The sequence below is a fragment of the Zea mays genome, chromosome 7, assembly GCF_902167145.1.
Source record: "Zea mays cultivar B73 chromosome 7, Zm-B73-REFERENCE-NAM-5.0, whole genome shotgun sequence".
NCBI lineage: Eukaryota > Viridiplantae > Streptophyta > Magnoliopsida > Poales > Poaceae > Zea > Zea mays.
Window position 1 is genome coordinate 20,239,013 of NC_050102.1, and position 16,526 is coordinate 20,255,538.

Consider the following 16,526-nt stretch of genomic DNA (forward strand, 5'->3'; position numbering starts at 1 on the left):
CAGGACCGGCAGGACTTGGCCTGGGAAGCCAAGCCGTGTGCCCGGACCCCCTGAATCACAGTTCCAGATACTAGGACACCCATCGCAGAGTGGTGGAGCGTGTAGGCTTACGGTATTGGACCAGGCTAAGCGGCTTCACGGCTCCGGACCACCCTAGGGGACGTGCGTCCATTCTCTAGAACCGGACCCCAGGTTCCCAGACCCATAGAGCTATAGTTCCAAATACTAGGATACCCATCATAGAGTGGTGGATCGTGCAGGCTTAGGGTGCGAAACCAAGCTAAGTGGCTACACAGCTCCGGACCACCCCAGGAGACGAGTACCCATTCTCTAGAACTGGCCCCCAGGCTGCCGGACCTGGCTACTCAATGCGGATGTCACTATACCAGTAAGGGAGGGAAACCGTATGGGTGGGTAAGATAAAAATAATGGTTGTAAACTTAAGCAGAATAAAACCATCATAAGGCAAATCTGGGGGTGAATCTTCTCTTTATAACTTGATATTCATGAGCGTAAACCAACAGATCGGGTTTATGAGGGCGGACCTCATCGGGTTGGCGTACATATATGCGCTACCTAGTTACAAAGGAAGAAAACTGAATTCCCCAGTTTTGCTTTTATGGGAAAAACTTACAGAGGTGCTCTATGTTCCAGGGATTGGGCAGAGGCTCTACTTCAGCTGTGGCAAGGCGGACACACCCAGGTCGCACACTTCCGTCACCTTGATGGGTCCTTTCCATCTGGGGGAGAGTTTATGGAGCCCTTCCCAGTTCAGTACTCGCTTCAGGACTAGGTCCCCGACCCTGAGCTTCCTACTATGCACGAACCGTTGGTGGTAGCGCCTGAGCGCTTGGTTGTACCATGCATTTCGGATTGCCGCTTGCCATCTGCGCTCGTCGATGAAGTCCATGACTTCACGCCGCAGCTGTTCCTGCATAGACTCATCGAAAGCCTAGACCCGTGGGGAGCCCATGATGATTTCCAGGGGAAGGCAGGCTTCGGCCCCGTAGACCAGGAAGAACGGGGTCTCTCTGGTGGCTCGGCTGGGTGTTGTCTGGTTCCCCCATAGCACGGACAGAAGCTCACTAACCCAATTTGCACCATGCTTCTTCAAGCAGTCGTAGGTGCGTGTCTTGAGTCCCCTGAGGATCTCTGCATTTGCCCTTTCCACTTGGCCGTTACTTTTGGGATGATCCACGGACGCGAAGCAGAGCTGGGTGTCGATGCCCTCGCAATACTCCTGGAAGATCCGACTTGTAAACTGGGTTCCGTTGTCCATAATGATACGGCTTGGGACCCCAAATCTATAGACGATGGACTTGAGGAAGGCGACATCGGCACCCTGGGTGATGCTGTCTACAGAGGTGGCCTCTGGCCACTTGGTAAACTTGTCGATGGCGACGAAGAGGTACCAGTACCCGCCGACGGCCCTGGAAAATGGTCCCAGGATATCCACCCCCCATACGACGAATGGCCAGGAGGGCGGAATCATCTATAGAGCCTAAGCTAGTGTGTGTATCTGCTTTGCGTGGAATTGACACGCCTCGCGGGACTTTACCATCTCATCTGCATCCTGGAGAGCGGTTGGCCAGTAGAAGCCATGCCGGAAGGCCTTACCAACCAGTGTGCGGGATGATGAATGGCTTCCGCACTCTCCTCCATGGATCTCCGTGAGCAACTCACGACCCTCCTCCAGGGTAATGCACCGCATGTAAATGCCATTGGCACCGCGGCGGTAGAGATCCCCTCCTACCACCGCGTAGCGTTTAGCAACCGCACTATGCGCTCTGCGGACACATGGTCTTCAGGAAGGATATTCTCCTTCAGGTAGTCCCGGATCTCGGAGATCCATGCATCGGGACCACTCTGAGATATTGGCTGTGGCGCTAAGGGGCTGGTAGGGCCCCCTGTAGCACACACAACCTTCGGTGGGTTCTGGGACGCCACAAGGACCGCTAGCTTTGAGGTACTAATCTTGCCCTCTTCGCCCAGTTTGGCAGGCTGGGCGGTGGGTCTCAGCAGCCGTCTTTCGAAGATGCCCTCGGGCACGGGTGCCCAAGTTGATGCCTTCACGGAGAGGTCATCTGCCGCCGAGTTGTCAGCCCGTGGGACATGCTGCAGTTCCAGGGCTGTGAAGTCTTTCTCTAGTTTTCTCACGTGGAGAAGGTAGGCTGCAAGCCTGGGCTCGTTGCAGCTACACTCCCCGTGGACTTGCTTGATGATCAGCTGGGAGTCTCCCTTCACCAGGAGTTGTCGAATCCCCAGGGATAGGGCCGCCGACAAGCCAAATATCAGTGCCTCGTACTCTGCCATGTTGTTGGTGGCCTTGAACTCAAGGTGCACCATGTACTTCACTTGATCTCTGCTTGGGTCGATGAGGACCACCCCGGCTCCACCAACTTGTTGGCGGGCGGATCCGTTGAAGTAGAGCATCCAGTGGGGCTCGGTGAAGACCAGACCCCTGGGCTCCGCAGGCGCAGGGTCCGAATCGGGGTCTGGACCCCCAGAGACACTTGGGGGAGGCATCCACTCCACGATGAAGTCAGCCAGGACCTGGCTCTTTACGGCGTGGCGAGGTTGGAAGTCTAGCTGGAACTCAGCGAGCTCCGTGGCCCACTTGGCGATGTTGCCTGTGGCATTAGAGTTATGGAGGATGGCCCTTAACGGAAAGGAGGTCACCACCACAACCCTGTGCACCTGGAAATAGTGGCGCAGCTTCCTGGACGCGACAAGCACGGCATAGAGGAGCTTATGCGTCTCAAGGTACCTGGTTTTTGCCTCATGGAGGACCTCGCTGACGTAGTAGACCGGCCTCTGGACTGTCCGGACTCCTGCAGCCGGTCCCGAGTCTTCTGGTCCCTGGCCTTCTAGTGTCGTTCTATCGACAACTAGCACCATGCTTACCCCTTCTGCGGTCGCCGCGATGTATAAATGCAGCGGCTCCCCTAGCTCTGGAGCTACCAGTATTGGTAGGGACACCAGGTGCTGCTTCAACTCCTAGAAGGCTTGTTCCGCCTCTTCGCTCCAAGAGAAGGGCCCAGACTTTCGCAACAGCTTGAAGAAAGGCAGCGCCCTCTCGGCCAGCCTCGAATGAAGCGGCTAAGGGCGGCTAATGACCTCATAAGCTTCTGGACGTCCTTGATACGGGCCGGAGGCCTCATTGCCTCAATCGCTTTGATCTTCTCCGGGTTTGCTTCAATGCCCCGGTACGAAACCAAGAACCCCAGCAACTTCCTAGCGGAGACACCAAAGACGCATTTGTCCGGGTTCAGCTTTGTGCGGGTTTCCCGCAGCTTGTCGAAGACCAGGGTTAAGTCTTCCACTAGGGTCGACCCTCTCTTAGTCTTGACCACGATGTCATCGACGTAGACTTCCACTTTGTCCCTAATTAGGTCCTCGAAAGTCTTACTCATCGCTCGCACGAATGTCGGCAAGGCGTTTTTCAGACCGTAAGGCATAACAACATAGCAGTAAAGCCCGTCCACTGTTACAAAACCGGTATGCTTCCTATCTTCCCTAGACATCTGGATTTGATGGAAACCAGATTAAGCATCTAGGAACGACAATAGGTCGCACCCGGAGGTAGAATCCACGATTTGATATATACGTGGAAGTGGATACGGGTCCTTAGGACAGGCCTTGTCCAGGCTGGTGTAGTCGATGCACATCTGAAGCTTCCCATTCACTTTGGGGATGATGACTGGGTTGGCTAGCCACACTGGGTGATGAACCTCTTCAATGAAGCCAGCGTCTAGCAGCTTCTGGACCTCCTTTCGGATGAAGTCTTGCTGCTCGACAGACTATCTGTGAGGCTTCTGACTCACCGGCCTGGTGTCGGGGTTGATCTTCAGATGGTGCTCGATCACCTCCCTGGGGATCCCAGGCATCTGCGACGGCTCCCATGCGAACACGTCGGCATTTGCCTGGAGGAAGGCGACGAGCGCGAGTTCCTATTTTTCGCCTAGATCACCCGCAATGCGAGTGGTCTGGGTGGAATCCACAGTAAGACGGATGGCTTTAACGGGGACGTCGTCTGCCCCGGATGGTTGCACCTTTGGCACCTTGGGGAGCGCCTTGGTACCGGAGGTTGAGGGGTTCCCCCCCTCCGTCGTCCGGGCGAGCAGTCTCCGTCGTCCGGGCGAGCAGTCTCCGCCGCCAGGGCGTGCAGCTTCCCTACGGCCGCAAGCGCGGCGGCGCGATCACCCCGCAGGGTGAGGACCCCGGTTGGAGACGGCATCTTGAGGACCAAATACCCGTAATGGGCAATGGCCATGAACCGATACAGGGCCGGCCTGCCGATGATGGCGTTGAAAGGGAGGTTAACCTCCGCAACGTCGAACACGACGTTCTCCATGCGGAAGTTCTCCTCGGTCCCGAATGTAACCAGGAGTGTGATGCTTCCAAGGGGATACACCGGTTGTGGGCCCACTCCGGAGAATGGGCGAGAGGGTCCTAGACGGGACCCTGGGATCTGCAACTGTTTGAATGCAGCATGGCTGATGACGTTGAGGCCTGCCCCACCGTCAATCAACACATGGTGCAGCCGCATATTGGCGACGACAGGGGCGGTGATGAGTGGTAGCACACCGGCCCCTGCCATGTTGTCGGGGCAGTCGGATGCCCTGAAGGAGAAGGTGGCGCTCCTCCATCGTTGATGTGGAGCAGCCTTCAGGACCCCTGGAGTCGCCGACAGGACCTCACGGCGCAGGGACTTGACGTTCCTGCGGAAGGTGAGCTCCCAGCTCTCGCCGTACATGACGTACAACTTCTTGCGGCGGTCGTTGTCGTCCCCAGAGTCAGAATCTCTGGTGAAGACGTCCTTGAGGTCCCCCTCGGGTGACTGATACCTGAGTTCTCGTTCTCCCGCGGCCACTTCGCCGTCGTCGACCCCCTCCTTACCAGGCCGGCGATGGGGTGGGGAGCCGTCCTTGGATGACTGCTCGCGTCGCTCGCTGACGCGCTTTGCGAGCTTGATGATCTCGTGGCACTCCGAGGCGCTGTGGCGAGCGTTGGGGTGCACAGGGCATGAGCCGCTGTTGCCTCCCTGTGGCCGGGGGCGCTTGTTGCGCTCGCTCCGGCCCCCAGTCGCGGCTGCGACAATCGGAGCGGCAGGCTACGACTTCTCATGGTCGTGGTTCTTCTTCTTCTTTTTGCCGTCCTGGGTGACGGTGCCGGAGCCTCCTGTCTGGGCGACTCCGGTCTGTGGCGCCGAGTGCCATGCACGGCCCTCGGTAGCTCTGGCGCACTTGTCGGCCAGAGTGAAGAGAGTGGAGACAGTTTCCACGTCGTGCGTGGCTAACTTATCTAACATCTTTTCATCACGTACCCCCTGGCGGAAAGCAGTGATGATGGAAGCATCTGATATACGAGGTATGGTGCCTCGTACCTTGGTGAAGCGGGAGATGAAGGCCCGGAGAGTTTCTCCGGGCTCCTGCCTCACTGCGTGGAGGTGAGCCTCCACGCCATGCTGCTGGTAAGCACTGGCGAAGTTTGCCGTGAACCGCGCGCAGAGCTCTTCCCAGGAGTAGATTGATCCTAGGGAAAGGTTCATGAACCAAGTCCGGGCCAGCCCAGACAAGGCAACATGGAAGTATGTTGCCATTACTGTGGTGTCTCCACCGGCTGCCGTAATGGCGGTGACGTAAACCTGCAAGAATTCCGACAGATTTGTCGTACCGTCGTACTTCTCTGGTAGGTGTGGCCGGAACTTGGATGGCCAGGTCGCCGCGCAGAGATGATCCGCCAACGCTACGCAGCCCACGCCAGCTAATGGGACACCCGCCTGGATCCGGGCGCCAGTTGGGGCCTGCGGTGCAACCACAACAAAGTCGTGGTCGAGGTTGCGACCCTCGACATTTTGTCGGCACTCATGCACCCTCTCTAGAGAGACGTGGGCATCCTCGCCCGCACGCCTGCGGTTGAGTTCCGCCCGCAGGTCATTAGACCTCTCCATATAGACTGGGGCGTCCTTGCCCGCTCGCCGGTGGTTGAGCTCCGCCCGCAGGTCCTCAGTCGGCGCGGCCCTCATCGAGGGAGAGCGCACTGATGCCGACGCCTCCTTTTGGCGCCGGGATGACCGAGGCCTTGGCCTGGTTGAGGCAGAGTGCGCCATGCCAAGCAGGCGGTCGACGTCGTCGCGCCACTGCTTCATGGCCCCCGGGGAGGTCGTGGAGCTAGGAGGGTGGCGCAGCAACTCTCTGGCCGCTGACAGTGCCCCAGGCGCAGCCCTAGACATCCTGGACGTTTGCGCGGGAGTGTGCTGCCGCGCAGAGTGCACAACAGTGGCCGCACCAGGCGCCGGGAGGTTGGTGGCCCGCGGTGTGGAAGAGGCAGCCGCCTCTTCCACCACGAAGTCCTCGGGCAAGAAATCATGGTGCTCGATGATGTGGACCATGGCGTCGAGTAGAAGAACAAGCAAAAACCTAAAGCCTAGCCCCCTACATGGCGCGCCAAATGTCGGAGAGGAAATCTCCGGCCGGGTAGCGGAATGCACCCGCCCTTAATCCTAAGATGAGGAGGGGCCTAAGCGTTTTGCCTGTTAGGTGGAAACGGGAAGAACACAAGAACACACAAGTATTTAGAGTGGTTCGGGCCGCCGGAGCGTAATACCCTACTCCACTGTGTGATGTATTGAGCTTGAGAGCTTGTATGAACTTGTGAGTGTGAGAGTCTAAGTGTGTCTGAGTAAGCCTGCCTTGTAACGTCATGTGTCCTCCCTTTTATAGCTCAAGGGGGGCACGTACAAGGACACTGAGCCCCGACATGTGGGCCCAGGGACATAACAGATGTAATACTTGGAGCAACTAATGCTAGTCGCCAGTGCAATCTCCTTGTGTCTTTATATCCGCGGTCTGCGTAGCATTAGCGTGCAGCGGAAGCTTCCCTGGCAACGTACGAGTGATGATGAGCACAGTGCACTCCGCAACATGGGCGTACTGCCTGGCGCGCCAAATGTCGGAGAGGAAATCTCCGGCCAGGTGGCGGAATGCACCCGCCCTAAATCCTAAGATGAGGAGGGGCCTAAGCGTTTTGCCTGTTAGGTGGAAACGGGAAGAACACAAGAACACACAAGGATTTAGAGTGGTTCGGGCCGCCGGAGCGTAATACCCTACTCCACTGTGTGATGTATTGAGCTTAAGAGCTTGTATGAACTTGTGAGTGTGAGAGTCTAAGTGTGTCTAAGTGAGCTTGCCTAGTTGCCTTGTAACGCCGTGTGCCCTCCCTTTTATAGCTCAAGGGGGGCACGTACAAGGACACTTAGCCCCGACATGCGGGCCCAGGGATATAACGGATGTAATACTTGAAGCAACTAATGCTAGTCGCTAGTGCAATCTCCTTGTGTCCTGATATCCGCGGTCTACGTAGCATTGGCGTGCAGCGGAAGCTTCCCTGGCAACGTACGAGTGATGATGAGCACAGTGCACTCCGCAGCATGGGCGTACTGCCTGCCAACGGAATGGACAGGCACGCAGCCTGCGAGACGACCTGGTCGCCGCCTGCCAGCGGAGTGGACAGGGCACATTAAATGCCGAGGCGGCACATCCCTTCCAGCGGAATAGACAGGGCCCATTAAATGCTGAGGTGGCACATCGCCTGTCAGCGGGACGGATAGGCGGCGCGCCTTATTCGCAATAAATGCAGGGGCTACGTAACCCGGAGGCCTTACGTCAGGCTCCTCCCGACAGCTTACGTCACGCATAGTAGTCCACGTGGCAGCATCAGGTCTCCGCCCGGGCGGGGAGCAGTGGCGCAAGCGGACAGGTCCGCACCAGACTGGGTCCGGACACGTGTCGTCACCGGACCCCCGCCTGGGTCCTGTCCAAGGCCCGTGCATGTTATGTCCTGGGACCTTGCTGTGTGTGGCCCGGACCCTGCACAGGGGGGTCCGGGGCCCGTCCCAAGGGTCCGGGCACGCCCGTGGAGGTTATGGACCTTACTCGGAGGCCCGATCTGTACGTACAGGGGTCCGACACTTCCCTATGGGGGTCCGGACCCACTGTTGATACTCTGGAGTATATCTTTTTTTCTGGCCGCGTGGCGACACGGGAGTCGTCCACGTGGTGGGGTCGGGCGTTGTTTACCATGCGACTAGAGGTAGCCGCATGGGCACCGCACCTTCACACTATAGTAAGAGGTACCCCTGTTTAAGGGTACCGACAAACAACAAAATAACTTTTCAACAAACTAGTCATCTAACTAGCCAAGCCATCCGGCTCTCCAAATTGCCCCCATCGCTAACCAAACTTAGCTAGTCACTCCAACTAGTTAAACTAAGGCCCTGTTTGGGACAGCTCCAGCTCTAGAAAATTTGGTGGAGTTAGTGGAGCAGGTCATTAGGTGCTCTAGAAAATCGTGGAGCTGGAGTTATAAGCCTTTAGAAAACATTTAGATAAGTAATTTTGTTTATTATTTAGATTAAAAATATTTTTATAACTATTAAAATTGATATTATAAACTACAACTCCACACAAATACCCTCTAAGTTGTATGTTAGAGAGTCCGTTGAAATAGGATACTACATATAAAATTTAATCTTTATAAAAGAAATAAATGAAGAGTCAAATAAAGGATCAAAAATATAGAGTCTCTTCGATATGCTCTTAGAGTACGTAGCATAATACCTCTCAATCCTACATATCTAAAGTAGATTATTCTCAGCTTCGAGCCACTCGGCAGTCGGCACTAGGCAGACAACCAGAAACTGGTGGAACCTACAAGAAGACAAAAGAAGTTTGTCGAGTTGCATGGAGCCACGTCCATAGAAGCTTTCCCCTCTCTCTCTCTTGTTCGTTTCTTAAGGCCTAAGTAACATGTGACATCATGTCCCACTGCCTACTAGTACCAAGCTGCAGAGGTGAAGCGTGTTTCGCTGGCCCTGTGTGGGTCCAGTGCTGTCTGCACTCTCGCTCGGATTATGCTAACCGCGTCTAGATCGCATCGCATCAATGGTGTACTAGCTATTTCAACCTAAGCTCATGAGTATTCTTTAATTTTCCATCCGCGACGTGTAGGTCGTAACAATCAAAAATTGAAATTTTAATTTGCACGCTATTTATTGCTTTATCTAGGTGCGTTCCTAACTATTTTTATCTAGCTAGGTGCCGGTAATAACTGCCTTTCATCATAACTATTGAAATTAGTAGTGGGTCGTTATCTTAGCTAGAGACAAAGTAGATTTTTAGCATAGGATTTTAGGAGCACCGATCCTGTAACAGCTAAAGAGCAATTCTAAGGACTAGTTTGGCAGCCACAAAACAAATGAAGGGTTAAAATCTCCTTTTTATTCAAAATTGAATAAAAAGGGGATTATAGCCTCTCCAATCCCCTTCGGTTCTGAGACTTTCCAAACTAGCTCTAAGGAGTCCCCTATTTTTTTTGTTGTCTCTTGTGCATTCACAGAGCGACATCGTCATCGTACCAACGTACTTATTTCCTCCTGGATGTTCAACCAGGCCCGTGCTTGGGGGTGTGCAACCTGTTCCCTCGAACAGGGGCCCACAAAATCTAGGGCCCCAAATATGTAAGTCTGTAGTATATTTATAAAATAGAAAATATACATTAGAGCATCTCTAAGACTATTTCTAAATTTCACTCTCTAAATTATTATTTTGAGAATCACTTTGTATATCTTTTAATCTCCAACAACGATTTTATATCTTGTTTGTATTTTTAGAGTCATTCACGTTTTCTATCTTTAGCTAGCGAGAAAGTTAGAATAAAAGATGATTATTTTTGGATAGCTATTTAAATAAGCTGTTAGAAGGGTTTTTTTTTTCAAAAAAAATATTCATATCAATTAGAAAGAATATAGTCTTTTGGAGTTATTCTTAGTCTCTAATTCTTTACTCATGCGTCTATTTCATGACTGTGAAACGTGAGCACAGCCCATATATGTGCAGTATGACGTTTCGTTCACCGACGGTCGACAACCTCGACTAATAAAAAAGGTCTCATTTCAGAATTTGTACAGGGCCTCAAATTTTACCGGCACGGCCCTGCGTTCAACTATGGCTAAGCTTGCTTAAATTATGTGATGTGCAGGACTGCAGGGCAGTACCTCCATTTGACATTGGTGTGATCAAATAGGCAAATGAAATGGCAGTGGAACAATCTATAACCTGACTTTGCTTTCTCCAGCAATTCAGCAGTGTTCATCAACGAAAGAACCCTTATGTCATGATCAACAGCTATAGTTTCATCCTTGTTAGAACTGACACTATCACAGTAGTGGGTGGACTGTTTGCTCCACACCTTCATCATAGAGATTTCTCTCTTATTGCTCCAATGCTTATGGTTGCACAAAGAAGTCGCCAAGTTCTGTTGTCTCAGCAGTCAGCACCCACAACATCACTCGCATTTTCCTTGTAGCTGAATGGAGAAATCTGACGGTGGAGCAGCAGGACTTTCAGCCTTCCCCGGAGGTCTGCCAGCTTATTACGTGCTGCACCGGATGAGCGTACGTGTCGACCGGGTGACAGCGGAGCGCGCGGCAAGCGCCGGCGGGTGGGCAGCGGGGCGCCGATGACGAGGAACGAGGACGGAAGCGCACCAACGTGTGGAGAGCGGCGCGCTGGCCGGTAAGGAGTAGGGCGCGCTGGCGGCTGAGGCGTGGGACGCGACGGCGTGGGGCAACAGGGAGCTTCGGCGGGTGGGAATCAGGACGGACACCGTTGACGAAGGAGTATAGGCTCGTGGCTGCGATGTGCTATAATCTCACGACTAAGTTCTATCTCAATTTGTTCTAAATTTATAAAATAGGATCTCTCTTCGAAGCTATTTTCAAGTATGGAGCAAGGATGGATCCGGATACCTATTCAGATGTTAATTTTTTTTCTGAATTTGCTATATAAATTTATATTCTTGTTTTTAACATTAAACCTATTAATTTTTATAAAAGTACACCTCAAATTCATTCTATATCTTTTTAAATAATTGATGTAAAATTTAAATATCTATCCGAATACGTGTTCAAATGTTTTTCACCTTTTTATTGTTGGGAGAAAATAATGCACACAAAAAAATATATATACAATTTTATTCTTATACTCCATAACTAGATATGTATTCGTACGTTGTCACGGGAGTTAAAAATTAATATGAAACACAGATACAAAACGACAAACAATACTATGATATGCAAAATTTATGTGACAAAATATCACTGTAACACTAATATTATATTGATGATATAAATATATTTATTATAAATACATCGACTCATATATAATGAGTCGATGTTAAACAAACATTATAATATCTCATAAATTATTTCTAAAGAATCAATCTAGATTATTAAATAAAATGTTAGTGCATAACAATTACCACACTAACATAAATTATTACTAACCATCGAATAACTTCAACCAAACCTGAGTGAAATTAATGGCACACAAATTATTAGATAAAATGTTAGTGCATAACAATTATCAAACTGACATAAATTATTACTAACCATCGAATAATTTCAACCAAACCTGAGTGAAATTGACGGCACATAATGTATTAGATAAAATGTTTGTGCATATCAATTACCACACCGACATATACCAATAGATAACCACAACCGATCCCTATTCGTTGTAGATCCTAATCATTGTAGACACAATCCTGATAGAATCTTATTATACTACTAGGTGAGTGCCCGTGCGTTGCAACGGCAACATATAATATCGTAATGAATTATGTACAAATGTGTGTTTCATTGTTATAGTACTATGTTCGTGCTTTGCACATAATCATATTTGATACAAATAAAAAATATATGTTCTATACACATTTAGATCTTCTATACACATTTAGATCTCGAGATGTCCCATTCCCTCCAACGAAATAAGTCCAAGAAATTCTGTTTGAGGCCTAAATGATCTCAGAACAAATGTTTACATTCTGACAACTTTTTAAGATGCTAGAACATATTCGATCTTTAAAAAGAACCATAGATTCCAATCTGAAAAATCAGCTTGCTGACATTGCCTTGGCTCCACGGTGCTGTGCGTTGCGACGGTGTATAACTATTTGATAAATGTTAATGTACAACGATCTTAAGTAACACTACGAAAATTGGCCCCAGTTGATAGTGTAATTTTACCATTTTCAACAGATAGAAGTTTAAAAGCAGATCCAACTATTACAATAAACATATGCTTTACAATGTATCATAATATATTTTAGTAGCATTTTGAAGTAAAGAAACTTTGAGTGTGTGCCAAAAAACAAATTATTTTTCCGAAACAACGATGGTGTTGCAAACTATGAGATAGATAACCCGATTTCATCTACAATCCTTGACTGCATGGGCATAAAATAGCATACCTGCAAGCAAAAAATTAGTCAAAACTGAGGATATGTGACCATGATCTTAAGTAGCACTAAGGAAATTGGTCTCAGTTGACAATGTAGTAATTTAACCATTTTTCATAGATAGAAAATTAGAAGCAGATCCAACCATTACAGGCAAATGAGGCAAAAAAATATCAAAGGGTCATTTAACAGGCAAGTTAAGTAAAAGGAAAGAAATGTAAATGTATACAAGTTTTTTCATTCCAATCGTGTCATATTTATGGATTAACCTCACAAGGTATCTCAATGGTTGAAGCTATTACAATTAGCAGAATTTGCAATGGAATGAGAAATATACTGAAATGAACATGTGAAAGATAGTTGAATGCTGCATTGACAGAGTAACACATGTATAATCCATAAGCATGTTGTTAATCAAATGGTTTAGTTGTTAATCAAATGGTTAAACCATGGTGAAATATAATGTGAATGTGCAAATCGAAGTGCACACAATCTAAGCTCAATCCTAGTAATTAGCATCACATAAAAACAAGAAAAAAATACATGCGTGGAGGTCTAGAATTGTCGCCCCTGTCACGCTCCCTGGCAGTGCCACTCATCGGACCAGCGGCCGAGCAATGCCCTTCCGCCTTGCTGTTTTCCTATACGGTTGCCGACGAGCCTCCAGACCCCCATAGCCCACAGGGCCACATATCACAACCAAACTCCGTATGAGTTTTCCTTTTCAAATTTGCGTTTGGAAGAATTATAGTATGTAACTGAAAATGCGAACGTAGGATTTAGCGATTCTTTCACAAACTGAACCACAAATACAGAAGTGCATGCGTACAAAAACCTCACAACAAGCAGATAAAATTTCAATTTTATTTTGGTGGGCTACAACTAACCTCCATCGCGCGTCGTGAGAAAGACTCGTCGCTCACCGGCCATCCGCCGCGTCACCTTTGGATTTTGAACTCGCCATGAATCCATAAAGCCTAGAACCATGCGTGCGTATGTGTTTCTGATCATCTGAAAAGCTAGTAGAATTGTGGAATTAGTTCACTGTGCTCTTTCGTAGTGTCTCTAGGAACGACTCCTTCAACATGTCACTCCCCATCAGTTAGGCGCTTCGAAGAAATATAGTGAGATGTTCTAATCAAGTCACTAAGGTTGTACAAGATGGCAGGTGGAGTTGCTATTAATCATAATCACATGCTGAGACGTCAGTTGTAACATCTGAATGTTAGTTCAATTTTAAAATAATGGACATAAATCTTAAATCTGTCTTCAAGATGAAAATACAGTAAATTAATAAAATAAAAGTCAGTTATTTTATCACGTGAATACATAATGGATGGGACTCACCATCTGTGGTTGAATATCTGTAGAAAATACAAAATGGATGGGACGTCAGTTGTAAATTAATAAAATAAAAGAATACACTGTGCATGTAGAAAATACACTTACCAGAAGTTTCTTTATGTCTAAGTTCTGAAGCAAGCTATACGCATCCTCGCAATAAGTATGGGTCAGGGTTGTACAAACTAAAGCCACCTAGGAGACAAAATCAAGCATGCTTATGAAGTTGTAAATTAATAAAATAAAAGAATACACTGTGCATGTAGAAAATACACCTACCAGAACAGGGGTGTGGACGCCTACAATAAGGACATATAGAGTAGTAGAGATATATATACAGGAAAATTGCTTTACATGACCGAGCGAGCACTTTCAATTTTGGTGCAGCCCCGGGGACATTTTTTTCCGATGAACTTAGCACATCACAGCTACAAATAAAAGATTGTCAGGCGTGAGTGGAGTATAATACTACATCCACATCCTTTTCTTACGTACAGATTCTTCAAACGGAGAAAACATGGATGCAAAACACCTACTACAATATTATGGATAATAATTTATTTATGTGCAGGTGCAGCCTGGCTGGCACCATCCGGGCGATCCGAGAGCCAAGTTGCGAATGAAGCATCAGCGTCATTGCAGGTAGGGTTGGCGACGAGAATAATACAGCTGATGAATTATACGCTCTATTATATATCGGCTGCGGTACGGTTTTGCCACTTTAATAGTTGTACTTTAGTCCAAAGTACTGCTACTTTCTTGCAATTATTATTATCAGGCCCTAGAAAGCAATAAAAATGATTTCCTTTTGAGAGAGGGAGGGAGGGAGAGATTGGTGGGTTTACACGCCAAGAACGCAAGAACATAGTACATACCGGATCATATCCCTTGATGCTCGTAACATGCCCACCCTTGATTGGAGCTCACAATTCATGCACCTAAAAAATAACAGGGTACAAAAATGATTTTGCAGCCAGAAGAATAGCCACACTGACAAACATCTCGCTAGTCTGGTACCATTGCTGTGGGGAACTGTAAACAAAAGAATACAATGAACAATGTTTGGTTTTACCCCAGTACCAAGAAGAGATACTAAACAATGACAGCTATGTACATGTAGCTGCTCACTGAACATTCAAGGTTGCTATAGCGTGCTTAACTAAAACTGTTCCCAAGAGCCAATACGGAATCTGGCGAAACTCACAAACCCGAAATTTGCTTGTCCGAGAAAGATGGTACCATTGAAAACCTACTTTTGAACTGGATTAAATCCTAGTAGATGTTTCAGCCAACATATCTGCTAGGAATCCTGAAAACACATTAAGAACATCAAGGACATAGAAATCTCTTCAGCACACAAAGTTGAAGTGATGCTTTGATGATATAATGTCCTTCATGGTGTGCTTCGTAAATCAATTTTTTTTTGAAAATTGAACTACTATTTGGGGATCATGTTTCGGGCACACAGAATACCTTAGACTTCGGTATCAGGAATTTGAAGGATAAGCCATACCTGGGAGCAAGTGTCATGACGACAGTCAGCCAAGTCCAGCTGCTGGGTACATAATTTGAGGAGTCATCTCCAGCTTCATGGAGAAAGTAGATAAAGAAGACATCAATTGCAGCTCATATTGGCGTGGTGAACCACAAAGCCTGCAGGTGCCAGGATCTTGTAATTTTGTCGTAGCCAACAGTAGCTTGCCACCATAAGAATACCTAAAGAAATATTGCATGCCAAAATTTAATTCAGGTTGTGCAAACCAAAAAGGACAAGAAACAAATGGTTTTGCAAACACCAAGTCAGGTTGCCATGATACTATCCAAATTAAATGTTTAACTATCTAAAGCATTGCTGGGGATATGCATCCAATCGTTTCTTGAATTTCGAAAAAGTTCTGTCAGCACCAATAGCTTTATGGTACTCAATACTTTTCTCCTTCCCATCTTTCTTCTTCGTCATTTGCGGCATCCATGGCTTCTTTGTCCAAAACCAACTCACTGATATTTGAACCCACAGTACCTTTGCCCCCATATAGTTCGTTACCAATTATCATAATATATGTAAAACAAGGAAGAACTGCAACAGAATTTTATCACATCAAAACAATCAGATATTCAGATTTTGCATGCATATTTAATGGAACAGACGGAGGTAAGGCTTCGGGTGGGAGGGAGGGGAGGAGATTCCTGAATCCGCTGCACGCCGTGGAGGGGGCGAATCCACCTGTGGTGGTGACGGATATGGAGAAGGCCAGCCCCTGGATTCCTGAATCCGCCGCATGCTGCTCTCCATAGCGGACGCGGATTCCTCGATCCCCTTCCATGGAGAGGGTGGGCGAGGACCGAGATCCGGGGCGCAGGGTGGGCGAGGACTGAGATCTGGGGCGCATGGAAGCCGACCTACTCAGCGCGACGCTCCACGCGCAGCTGCAGCAGGCGAGGGGCAAGGCTGCCGAGGAAGGGGCCGTGCACGGCACGTGCTCCGAGCCCTCGTCCAATTCGAGCCGGAGGCCCGTCGTCGGCCGCTTGTGTAGTTGCGCCAGGTTGATGAACTTGGGCCCCTGCGCTTGGTTGTTGTTGCTGCCTCGTCCAAGTCGCCTGCAGTTGATGCTGCTGCCGCTGCAACGACAAGAGCTGCCAGGACACGGGGTCTGCCTCGCGCTACCGCTTCCTCCCGCCGCCGCAACCTATGTGCGCACACCAACCCAACAGATAAGTCCTCGCGTTCGCGACCTTCTCACCATCCGAAAGCAGAGCACAAGCGTGTCGCCCAAGAAGACAAAATCTGCGGAGGAACCAAGGAGGACGCTTTGTTTGGTCTGGTTACCTCGATGCGAGAAGTCAGGCGGAGCGTGCTGCGGCGCCATAGCCTCCTTCTGCATCTG

The 16,526-nt window shown here is 48.9% G+C and overlaps 1 pseudogene; it reads right to left on the reverse strand.

Moving 5' to 3' along the window:
• Positions 1-14,941: 14,941 nt before the first annotated feature.
• LOC111589774 (probable 20S rRNA accumulation protein 4) lies at positions 14,942-15,779 on the reverse strand (annotated as a pseudogene).
• Positions 15,780-16,526: the final 747 nt, after the last annotated feature.